The following is a 13,262-nucleotide window of genomic DNA, read 5'->3' as shown; positions in this document are numbered from 1 at the left end:
AGGTGTCGAAAACTCCAGGGTTTCAAACCTGGGTAACTAGAGAGCGGTGGGAACACCAACTGAGTTAGGAAAATCAGGAGGGAACAGATTTGGAAGGAGGAGGACAGATAGTTTGTCCTGGGTCATCCAGAGAATGGCAGACGGCTGAAAAGGTGGGCCTGGGAGAAAGGAGAAACCCACAGATTAGAGGTGTAGATTTTTAAGTCAATCGTATCAGTATGATCACTGCAGCAGTGAGTAGTATGAGGAAAATTCCAGAAGAAAGTCACATGTGGGAAGCAGATGTAGAAGAGCCAGGGTGGTTTTCAGCCCAGAAACCCGAAGAGGTTATGTCTTGAGAAACCGGGTGAGGCCAACCTCAGCTTCAGTAGAGTCGAGGGATGTTGCCAAAGGTTGACAAGATGGGAGAAGCAACCAGGTGGGGCTACTCTTTGCTACTTCAGTGGAATTCAGGAGATAAATGGGCAGTAGCTGAAGGGAGGGGAAAGGGGAGCCTGTTTGCAGGCCAAGGGAAAGAAGTCAGGAGAGAGAAGTAGAAAGAGAAGGTGGCTATGAGAGCTAACATTTACTCCAGGCGTGCTGATGAAACATGCAACAAAATTGAATTTAATCTTCCCCACAACCATCGGAGTGAGGTGATTGGATAAGTCATATTTTGCAATGAGGAAACTAGGCACAGAAAGATCAAATACCTTACCCACGTTAGCAGTAGGTGGAGATTTGAGTCCAGAAGCTCTAGCTCCCGATTCCATGGCCAGTTTAAAGGAGAGTATTTCTGGAGGGAGGAAGGGAAGCTTTTTAAGGCCTGACTCTGGCAGGGGAGGGGAGAGCAAAGATGGAGAGAATTAGTGAAGTGGAGATGAAAGAGTGCAAGACACATGGTCTCCACCTTCTTAGTGAGGTATGAACAGGCCAAGTGCCAAGAGTGAAGGATGTGTGAATGGATTTGGGAACTCTAGGAGAGCAGGTGAAGTTTGCAATAGTCAGGGAGGAGGCTGGGATGAGAGACAACTGAGACAGACCTGAGAGATTCCCCTTAGCAGCTGAGGTCACAGGGCAGAGATTTCAAATGAATCTAGCCGTCCCAAGGCAGGATCAGAGAAATGGGACAGTAAAGTTTAATCTAGGATTGGGGTTTACAAAAGTAAAAGTTACTAAGAGAGGAGATTGTAGGGTACAAGAGAGGACACAAATAGTATGAAAGGTGGCATGTCATCCATCCCAACCAGCACAGAGTGGGGACAGAGCAACTAGCCATACTGTGCTATAACTGAGGTCTGCTGACCAGTCATCCCACGCAGACACCTAATCACAAAGGTGCCCCAAAGCACCCCTTATCCATTCCAAAATAAGTCTTCTTACTTTCACAGTGAAGCCTTGTAATTACACTGGCCAAAACCATAGCCTCAAGCTACACATGGCTATTGAGCACTTGAAATGTGGCTAGACTGAATTAAAATGTGCTGTAAGTGTAAAACGCACACTGCATTTCAGAGACTTGGTATGAAAAAAGAAATATAAAATATCTCATTAATTTCGGGCGTATTGATTCCATGTTGAAATGATAATATTTTGGATCTATGGGGTTAAAGAAAAATATATCATTAAAATTAATTTCACCTGTTTTCTTTTTATTTACTGTGCTACGAGAACATTTAAAATGTGATTCGCATTATATTTCCATTGGCAAGCGCTGGTCTATAAGGCAACTATGACATTAAATATGGGCTAAGTAAATGTATTAGGCAAATATACCCATTTAAGCAAATGAATTTCTCTAAATCGCTCTGAGAGATTCTCTGAGAGAAGGGGAAATGGAACTGGTAAGTTTTGATTTGTGGGACTACAGGACCAGGTAGACGTGACCTGAATTAAGAAAGGGGTCCTCTGTGGGATCCTGGGAAAGCATTTTATGGTGAGCTGCTGACTGGGGCAAAAAAAAAGGGCCAAACATCCAAAATAAGACCAAATGCTGGAAAAGTCCACAAATTTACCAGTGATGACAAAGTTTGGCTTCCCTTCAGTGTCTTAACTCTGCACCAAGCCATTCTCAACCTCCCTAGCTCCATCTGCTCCTGACTTTGGGGTGACCTCCAATCCTGTCCCCTTTACCAGACTCTCCCAGCACACTAAACCCAATAACTTCACGCATTCCAAAAAATAATTCCCAAAAGGCCGGAACTAGGGCCCCCTCATGCAGCACCCCTGTTTCAGGAGCCTCCTGCCAACAATTAGAAAAGGAGGCAATATGATACAGCATGACTAGTATGGCTTGCAAGTCAGGAAATCCAGATTTGTCCAATTTTTGCTGTGTGAGATTGAGTCATATCACAACTTCTCTGGGTCTCAGCTGCTTCATTTGTCACATAATATTTACTTAAATCTATTGACTTGTCAGAGGGCTCAATGAGATAACAGGAATAAGACGTCCTTGTTAAAGATGTATTACACAAATGAAAGAGAAATATTGTAATCTAAAGCCAGAAGGGGAAGGAGACAAGTAAAAAAGGAAAAGCAGGAAGGGGATACCATTTGCAAAGACAGGGTATGAATCCTCCTTCTGCTGAGCGGGGCTGACTTTCCCCACTGGCAAGAGGGTGGCCCCCTGAAGGGCAGGCACAGGTCACAGCCTTCCCATCTGGCATACCTTCCAATCCACATACCTGGCTTCAGGAATTTTCCTCCAGCTGAGTAAATAAAAGTGAGTCCAGAGAAAATGTCCTAAACAAAACTGAATGCATCTATTAATGAACTGCTTAGGATTGCAACGCTACTCAGCACTGAAAAGGGGATTTTAAATTCCATTGTGAAAAGTTATAATTCATCCCAGATTCACTTCCTCTACCCCCACTCCATTTCTCCCATGGTGAAGGGTAGAGAATGAGGAATTCAAAGAATGGAAGATATAAGCAGGGTATGCTTTTCCCCAATGGTGTAGTAGTAGGCTCTGATCATCCAATACCCAACAAGTTGTGCTGAGCACATATGCATTTTATTTAACCCTCATTCTAACCTTTGAAGAAAGGAATGATTATCCCCATTTCATAGAGAAGAGACCTGAGGCTCAGAGGGGCACAATAGGAATTCAAAACTAGATCTTTCTATCCAGCAGTGTTTTCCATTTTAGACTCTTTACATAGGCTCAGAGGTGATGTAATAACCTGTAATATGTTCAAAATAGAGCATTAGGAGAAAAACGTAACAGGAGATATATAAAATCTCATTTTTATTTAAAAAATCTCTATCTATCCATCATCTATCTATCTATCTATCTATCTATCTATCTATCTATCTATCTATCTATCTATCTATCTATTGATATCTAGCTCCATATAAGGATATGGTTATATTTCATGTAGGTATTGCATCAAGTCTAAAACAATACATTCCAGACTGTCCCACATGCCCCAACCACCAATTCTTGACAGTTTGGAGTTTTCTCCTTCATTTGTTTCTATATTATTTTAAATGTTTGCTATTAACTGGTATGATTTTTAAAATAATTGTTTATTAAAAATTTCCCAATAGGATTTACTAAGCCTTTCAAATTGTAAATAAAGACCACCCACTAACGCATACATACTCTAAAAATTATTCAAAAAATGGAAAAAATTTCTCTTTTCCATTAGTTTCCTTATCAATTAAAAAACCCACAAATTTCATCTTGTCCGGTAAGAGTGCAATTTTTTAAGCTTACAAGGTTAATAACGTAGGTAGTAAACATCTTACAATGCAATAAATATCTGTCAAAGACACATGTTTTGGTGTCCTTCCCCAGCAAAGATAACAGACGCCAGTGGCTGAGAGGAGTGGGCAAAATGCTTCATTGCAGGGCCCCAACTTCTCCATCTTTCCAGGGTATTGGAAATACCCACACTTCACTTCCTAGAGTTTCCTTCCGTAGCCATCATGCATGTAGCATCCTATTTTCACCACCTAGCTGCTTCCCTACAATTCAGATTTTCCAAGGAGTAGGAAAATTCATTCCCTAAACTGATAAAGGAATTGCAATGCTAATGGTTTAAAATTTTCTTTCTCCTCCCCTGTAAGGATTTCCATTTTATTAGGAGCTTTCTGAACACAATGTATAACTTCAGAGTGATTTGAATGGTGGAGATTTCAGGCAAGCTAACTGGCCAGTGGGAAATACCACCTATGACTGTGGGCTGCAGTGATCACCTTCCCTCTCGGTGTTGTCAAATGGGATTAATACTGGCCTAGTGTTGCCAGGTCAGATTTTTTTTTTTCCAGGGGAAGCCAGGAATGTGGATTTCTGTAAAATCTGATTTTTAAATGTTTGTTGACTTAATTCTTTTTGTTTCTTTCTTCTTAACACTGTGCAGGTCAAACAAAACCCAAGTGCAAACCAAATGCCACCCACGTGCCCACCAGTGAGGCATTGAAGTGTCTTGCCCAACTTTTTAGTCTCATCCCCAATAGCTCTGCCTCTCACAAATGCAACTCACACCTCCCCAGTGCCTAAACACCTTTGTGCCTTTGCTCACAACTTCTCAACCCCTAAGGGGCCCTTTTCTGTCTTTTGTCCCAGTCTTTCCCATCCTTCAAGGATCTGCTTACATTGCACCAACTCTTCCTAATCCTAAATAGTAATCTCAATTAATACTGCCCAGCCTCCAATGTTTTCTTCAAAAAGCTACGTCCCCACCATTGTATTTCCATTGATTGTAGCACTTCTCACATATTGACTTTCATCACTATTATTTCCACAGGTTTAAATCTTTCTGATAGATCATAAATTGGAAAAGAGGAAGGAAGGGTTTCTTGTGGGAGCCAGCTATGACTTTGGTACTATTATCTTCATTTTACAGGAGAGAAAACCAAAACTCAGTGAATAAGTGATTATCTTGAGCTTTCTGCATATACCACAGCTTTGCATGTCTTCTAGGCTTCCTTCTGTTCCTGACACCCAGAATGCTCTTCCTTCTGTCTCCATCTGGTGACTCCTACTCAGCCCTCAAGACAGCTTTACCTATCAGCATTGTCCCCGTCTCCACACACCGGTCAGGATTGGACCCCATCCCTCCAGTTCTGTGTTCCCACAACACTCTGTAAGAATATCTGTCAAAGCACTCATCAAACTCTCTTGTAATTAGCTGCGTCTTTGTCTCCTCTGTTAGACTGTAAGTGCCTTGCCTAGCACAGTGTCTGGCCCAGAATAAGTGATCAGTCCATATTTACTTAGTGACAGGAAAGAAGGAAGGGAGCAAGGGAATGCTGGAGGGAGAGAGGAAAAAGGGAAGGGGTGAAGAAAAGAGAGTAACAGTCCACAGGCAATCAACAAATGTGAGATATAACTAACCACATGGCTCTCAGCCCCACTTCTGGGGGTCTAGCTGGCTCCTTTGTGCTCTAGCCCCAAAGCAGATAATTGGAAGGCTCCAGCTACACCTCCTCTCCCAGGGTGAGGAAAGCAGGTGGCAGGTTACTTGGCTTCAGGGCCCCAGGAACCAGTATTCACCTCTGCTCTTTGCTCCTGGTTTCTGGCCCTGGGGAAAGTGATTTTCTGCATCAGTTACGCAGTTCTTTGGAGGGATAACTTCAGTTATGATGAATGATGGTGGGGATGAGCTTTCCCCAGAGAGCTGGCAGGAAAATGAACCAGAGAAGCTTATAGCAGGCCAGGTGCTATGCTGACAATTCTCCTTGGCCAGGGCAGACAAGGGGGAGAGAGGTATCCTCTTTCAGAGAACCCTGGAAGTGAGGCACTTTGCTCTGCAGGGTACTAGAAAACTCCTGTGACGTGGCCCCCATGCCTCCACCCCTCCTCATTCACAGACCAGGAGGCTGGGCCAGGCGGCTCCTGCTCCTCGACCCTCTCCCTGGCCAAGGCCGAAGAGAACCATCCTGGGCTCGGGAGAAACTGCAGAGCATCTAGCCTGGGTTGATGTTCTCAAAAGCCCAACTTGCCACTCAAAAAGGAGTAGTTTACAACACCCACTGACACGCACTGTGGGATCAGGGGTAAGAAAAATTCTGGTCTCCTCAGCACTCCACCAAGATCAAGCCAGGGAGGGAGGTCAAGGATACCATTTCTCCAGGGAATGCAGAACCTCAGAGAGCTGTCCTAGAAGTCAGAAGAGCTGGGGAAAGGTCACAGGGTCCACTCTCTCCCAGAGCCAAGCAGGATTCCCAGGCCCCCTCCCACACAGACTCCACATCCAAGCAATTGGGACAGAGGGGTAGTTTCCGCCTCACTTCCCCTGTCTCCCCATTCCTTTTCCTCTATCTCTTCCCAGGAGACCCACCCAGAACCACCACCCAAACTCCCAGGGGCTTTCAACCTCCACCTCTAGGTACCGCAGAATACCAGGCTCTCAAGGACAGCCTTGGGCAGGCCAGGTAGCCGCAGTTGCTTTAGCTCATAAATCCTCAATGAATCAGTAAGATAGGATCTTTTACCCTATTTTGAAGGCAAGGAAATGAAGTTCAAAACCATGTTATAATTAGAAAGGAAAAAATTTTTAAAACAACAAGAGACCACATTACTTAAATAAACAAAGTACTTAAAACAAAAATATTAATAAGAACCAGGACCTCAGCTAGAGAACTGACCAAATAATCATAACCTTACTGCCTTAGAGACAAAATAAAGCTAATTATATTGACTACTTATTATGTAAAGTGCTTTATGTGCACTGTCTATTTTCATCCTTGCGGTAACCTATAATGCAACCTCTTACTTATTATCCCCATTTTAAAGATAAGAAACCAAGAGGCAGGGAGGGGGTGTGACTTAACAAAGTCCTGGAAGGTAGGTTGGTTGACTTTTTGTCAGGGTCACAATAGTGGGTTAATAGGTTCCCTTTCAGGGTAACATATTTGCATTTTAACAATAGCTTTCTAGAGAAGACAAATCCAACGGAATGACGCTAATGCAGGGAATTTAAGGCCTCAGCTTTGCCAGTGGGCAGAGTTCTCAGGGCAAGAGCCTTTCGGCACCAGCAGGCATTACCCGAAGGCAGCTACCCACGGACCTGGTTAACACAGGACTCTATTCAGCAGCTGGCAAAGCCGAGGGCTTGGGGGTAGGATGAGAGAGAAGATGAGGTCAGGAAAGGCCAGCTCCAAGGCAGGCGCAAGAGTGCGGCAAGTAGCAACTGCAAAAAATTATGAGTTCAGGTGCTCCACGTGTGTCCCTATGCCCCCAAACAGCCTGCTTAACAGTGTGGAACAGACATTTGTGGTGTTAGTGTCAGGGCTGGGCGGTGTGCTGGGGCAAGAGGCCTTGGTTCTTATTACAGCTCAGTTACTCCCTGTGCCACCCATGGTCTGCCACCTACCCTCAGTGGTCCTCAGTGTCCTGAACTGTAAGACAAGAGGGGTGGGTCTAGGTAACAGGAGAGGTTTCCTAGATACAAGCTCTAGATGATGGGACCCAGAACAGGTGCCAAAAACAGGCCACTGGAGCCCTGAAAAGGGTATTGAAGAACACAGTTCATTTGCTGTTATCAAGGTTCTGTGAAAAGGATTCCACACCAGATTCAGCACTGAGCACTGTGATGGGGAGAGGGTGCTTTTACCCAGAGGGGACAGCTGCACAAGCAATGCCCATGAATTCTCCCCAGAGACCAGAGCCAACTGCTAGGAGGAGTGATGCCTGCTTCTCAAAGGCCAGGTCTGAAGCTTCCTAGAGGAGCCCACACATGAAGAAGATGGAGACAATCACCCATTGTAAGAGGAGAGTGGAGGCACTCCAATGGAAAGACTACCCAAAATGGTGCTGAAGCGCTAGAGAGCAAATATGTGAATTTAGGAAAGAGGTACCATTATTTCCATTTCACTGATACAAAAACTGAGGCTCTATAGGGTCACAGCCAGGTGGCAGAGCTGAAGTTAGAACCCTGTCTGACCCCACAGCTTTTGTTCTTAATGTTTATCCTATCCTCACACCCACAGCACATGTGCCTTTGAGTGGATTAGGATGAGAAGGGGAAAGGAGGGGGACAAGAACAGGCAAAACGCTGGAGAAGACAGGGATGGATAGTAAGAACTTTCTTACAGAAACAAAATGGCAGCCATAGTTTTTCCAAACAGACTCTTCTGTGGTTGCCTGCAGTGGTTTTTAAGGGCATAAAGTTCTGGAATCAGCCAGATCTGGGTTGAGCTTCTGGCTCCACAACTTAATACCTCTTGACCTAGAGCAAGAATTTAACCTCTTAAAGCCTCACTTTACTCACGAATACAATTGGAAGAACAGTCATACCTTATTGGATAGTTGGTAAAGATTAAATAACTACTGTGTTTAAAGGGCTTGGCACAGTGTCTAGCACATGCTAAGCATTCAATAAAAGGTAGCAAAACACCAACCACTCATCTAATGTTGCCCCAGTGGGCTCTCCTCTCTCCTGATTTCCTCTTCAAAAATCAGCATCTGGCCTGTCTCCCAGATCCTCCCAGACTCCCTCCTTCCTTCTGTCTGCCTCTCTTGCATTCCCTCCACTTCAGAACCCACTTCAAAGTTACTTCTTCCAGTGCTTCTCTTCCTTCCTAGGATTCTAGCTTGCATTTGATCGAGTGATTCATCAATTACCCTACACAACTCCTTGACCTCTCAGGAACATAATTGTCCACTCGGTGGTTATTTCAATGGGCTGGTTTGCATGGGATTGGCCAAGCAATCAACACAGGGCCTGGTGGGTTTGTGGGCTGATAGGAATTACCTAACCAGTTGCCCATGTGTGCCTGCAATTTGTAAATTAACCTCTGGATATACATCAAAATCTTCTTTCCAAACCACAAATTATGTGCTCTTACAAATTTGCCAAATTGTTAAACAGAATTTACTACAGCTCAAGAATGTCTTATACTAATTAGACAGAGATAGATGGGTATATTAAAGATTACAAGGGAGGGTAGGAAATTGGGAACTAAAGCTTACTGACTTCCTGTCAGGGATTCTTAACCTTTTTTGTGCCATGTACCCCTTTACAGACTGACAAAGCCTATAGACCCTTTCTCAGAACATTTAAAAATATATAAAATCAAATGCATAGCTTGACTACAAGTCAAACCCATTACATTGCAATATAATTATTAAAATTAAAAAAAGAGTGTGTAATATAGTAATATATGTTCTTTATTAACACATTAAATAACAAGCTCTAGCAGTAGGTGTAAGAACTGCTGTAATTTCAGAGCTGCAGTGGGCATAAATCATAGTTCAAGATGTCTGCAGCAGCTGAAATGTGATCTGAAAATATCTGTGATTTCTGCCGGTGACAGTGTTACTGGTACTGAAAATACACTGTGGTTTGTTGCCTACATTAATAATCGAAGAAAATGTTAACTAAAGAATTTTTTTTTTTCTTCACCCAAGTTCGCAGACTCCTCTCAATTTTACACACAGGCCCCTTGGAGCTGTTAACCCCAAGTTAAGAATCTCTCTTAGGTCCTTTACAATTCGGTTAGTATTTGTATTGGGCATATTCCTGAGTTCCAGCTCAGCTTCATCTCCTTTTCAAGGAATCTCCAACCACCGTTCTTCCTGCCCCAAAAGGTTAAGTTCTATACATCTGACTCTCCTCTGTTCTCCCCTCCCATCTGATTGGCCCAGGGAAGACATGTGTCTCAGCAGCATCCTCTGTCTAGGCTGACCAGAAACCCACCAAGATACGCCCTAGAGAGAAAGCCTCAGCTTCCAGAGAACCAAGCTCATCAAACAGGATCCTTTCTGGGAACTTGAACTAAGCAGCAAAGAAGACATTAGTGTGATGGTAGGAGGGCGGGAGGGGTAGGCAGGTGCAGAGTTGGGCTGATGGCACTCGAAGTAAAGACCAGTGAGTGACCACCTGCACCGGTGGAATAGCATCGCCTGCTCCAGGGGAATAGCATCGAATTCAGAATCCACTCCACCCTGCCTCAAGGGTGCCTGGCCTCCTTCCAGGCCTGTGCTTAGATAGCAATACTGCATTTCATGGCTCCTCACTCTTTTCATTAGAATCAGCGTAAGGGAATCTCTCTGCTGTCTATATCAAAAGAGCCTTAAGTCCACACTATCAGCAGCATTTTAGAGATGAGAAAGTTGAAGTTCAGAAAACTTGAGTCCTTTGATCAGGCTCAAAGGGCTAGTAAATGATGAAGTCTTTTTCCTCCATTTACCCTCCTCCTTTTTGTGAGGAGCGAGGGGTAGTGGTCTTTATTATTTTTTTATTTATTCTTTACTCTTTATTTGATATCATATAAGTGATACATAAAAACCATTTATTTATTCTATTTATTCTTTATTCTTTATTTGATATCATATAAGTGATACATAAAAACCATCTCTTAAAAAAAACCCTCAAACATTACTGGTAAAATGCCCCCCCCGCCCACACACTCAGTATGGAACCTAATGAATGTGACCATTCTAGGGTATATTCAGCCACCACCCAATTTGACATGTCTGGTCTTTAAAACTCGTCCCCAAGAGTAGGATGGCTCCATTTTCCAAGGCGGAAAGGAATGGGGAGTGGTACACAACAGCCGATGAGCCCGGCACCTGGAAACACTCAGCCCTGCTGCCTGGTGCCCTGCTATGAAAATCAAAATTGATTTTACTGCAAGTCGGCATCTTTGGCTTCTGGGCAGAAACCAGGCTGTGGAGGGAAACTGGCACCCAATTCTGCTCTTTTATCTTTGCATGGAGTACATTCTCCCCAGTGGCACATTTCTGTGCCCCCTTGTCCCTTGATGTCAGTCACAATTTAGACATACCAAAGGAAACTACAGCACAGATTACTTCCACACAAAGGGGACAAAGCCACAGCCACATTAAGAAAAACAAAATTAAAAAAAAAGAAATATATATATTGCCAATAAGTTTTATTTACTTTTAGGGGTAAAAAAAGTGGAAGGGTGATGGGAATTGGGATTTGTGTTTTCTCCCACAATGCCTGTGTCCCGGAAAAGCTATTTGAGAGATAGGGTCCAGGCCCCAGGGCTCCAGCGAGACAGTGAGGCGTTCTTTTGAAAACAGACTTCTTTCCCTTGGAGAAAGAATGGTCAGCCAGCTTCTTCAGACACCACCAATCTATAACTGCCTACATATCACATTAACCATCTATTTGAAATCTTAGGGCAGCATTTATTTTATTCTGAAAACTGCGACAGGCCTATTTTTAGCCAGAGGGCCCCTCTTCTTTCCTTTAATGCTACTTTGAAATATTATCCACATAGACTGGAAACTATTCACAGACAGATTCTATTAGAAGCCTCTTAGTCCAAACTCTGGGTCTGGGAGATTACCATTCTGAAGCACAGAGAAGTTAAGTGTCTAGTTGTAAATCACACAGGTAGCAGCAGGTCTAGGCTCCAATCCCGGGATACCCTGGCCTCTAAAGCCCGCCTGTTCCCACATACTCTACTACTGAACAGCACACAGTGGTTAGCCGTCTGATCTCCAGGGACACAGAGCTCAGTGCACCCCAATTTTATCATTTATTAGTTCTATAACCATGGGCAAGTCACTTAACCTCACTTTCCACATATATACATCAGAGGTTATGATTGTAACTATCTCTAGGATTATTATAAGGATTAAATGTGCCACGTGTGTACCCTATTATTATATTGTACTGCTCCTGTGTCACATACAGAAGTGAGTGGATCTACCATCTGAAATGGGATAACTGTATCCGCACAACTGCCCAGAGATAGGCACGAAAAGATTGTTATCAAACCCATTTTACAGTTAAGAAAATTTAGTCCCCCCCAGAGATGACATAACTTGCATGAGATCAGAGTTTCAAAAGTGAGCACATTCTCAGCACTAGTAAGTCCTAAGTGTCCTCCCTACCGCACCTCCCAAGGTATGGGTTGAATCAGAAGTAATTCAACCCTCCCTCCGCACAGCGGAACATGTATCACTGGCTCTCACTCTAAGACCCTTCCTTACAAACTAAGATCAGCTCAGTACCTGGTACAGAGTAGAGACTCAATGCAGTTTTGAGAGTGAGTAAATTACTAAATTAATGAAGATCTTGATCTGCAGATAAGAAGGCACTGCTAGGCGCAGCAGCTGAAGTAGGTGTCTTGTTGCAGAAAACAGGAGGGAGGTAGGCAGGCAAGAAAGATCTCCAGTGGCAACAATCAAGAAACCCATTCTCTCCATTCATTCCCCACAGCCTGCTGTATGGGGAAGAAGCCTTTGAAAAGACCAAGAGCTGGGCCCCTGATCTCAATAGTCCCATCCAGAGCATCTCCAAACCTGGACCACATGGCTCAATCCAGGGCCCAAAAGATAACTGTGCAGCACACGTGACCTTCTGCCAGCTAAAAACAGATATAATAACATTACAGGCAAGGGGCAGGGAATGGCCAGGGAGATGGCCCATTTGTCTTCCTAATTGTCAACTCTGCCCATAATAAGATTTTTCTCCCCGTCACACCTTAGGCTGCTACGGAACTGAAGCAAAACCAAGATATCCATCTTCCAGCCATAAGCAGGGGCCTTCACAAAGTGCCAGGGACAAAAGGAAGCTACTTGGCTAAGAGAAGCAGAGAGAGCTGGAAAAAGCCTGGGATTGGGAGTCAGAAGCTGGGGGGTGGGGTGTGTATGTGGGGAGGGGTGCGGGGGGTTGTCCATGCTGTTAACCAGCAGCAGATGCTTAGGCAGTCATTGTACCTCATTGGGCCTCTGTTTCCTGTAAAATTAAAGTCCGAAGTTCAGGAAATGGGGTCAATGGGGGAGGGAAGGGCTGTGAATCATGTGACATTGTATGCAAGATCTTTTAGGTTGTATATATTAGGAGAAGAGTAGCCACAATTTTCAACAAAATCTCAAATATATATCTAACCCTGCCCTACCCCATAAAAAAAGTTAAGAAATACTAAATTGTTTTCATCCAACAAGCCTTTATTGAACTCCTTCTCTGTGTCCTTCTCTGTGTTAGGTATTTGGGACACAAGTATGATTGAGAGTCCTGCTTTTAAGATGCACAGTGCAGTTGATGTTCACTGTGACAGAAGCTTGTCCAAAGAGTTTTGGAAACAAAGAGAAGGAGCATTTGACTCAGGTCAGGAAAGGCCTCGGCTGGGCTGGGAGAAGGATAGGGGAACCTGAAGTTTAACGTTGAAGTTGAAAGCTGAGTGTGCATTCACTGGATGAACAGATAGGAAGAGTATGTTAGATAGAGGGCAGCATGTACAAAGGCAACGTGTGTTCCAGAACTGCTTGGAGTGCAATTGTGCATAGAGCAGGGGTGTCCAAACTTTTTTCAACGTTTTTCACAAGGACCATATGCAGTAAAATACACAAACAG

This window comes from Rhinolophus hipposideros (assembly GCF_964194185.1).
Source record: "Rhinolophus hipposideros genome assembly, chromosome: 8".
In the NCBI taxonomy this organism is placed as follows: Eukaryota; Metazoa; Chordata; class Mammalia; order Chiroptera; family Rhinolophidae; genus Rhinolophus; species Rhinolophus hipposideros.
The sequence above is the reverse complement of the archived record's forward strand: the minus strand, read 5'-3'. Positions refer to the sequence as shown.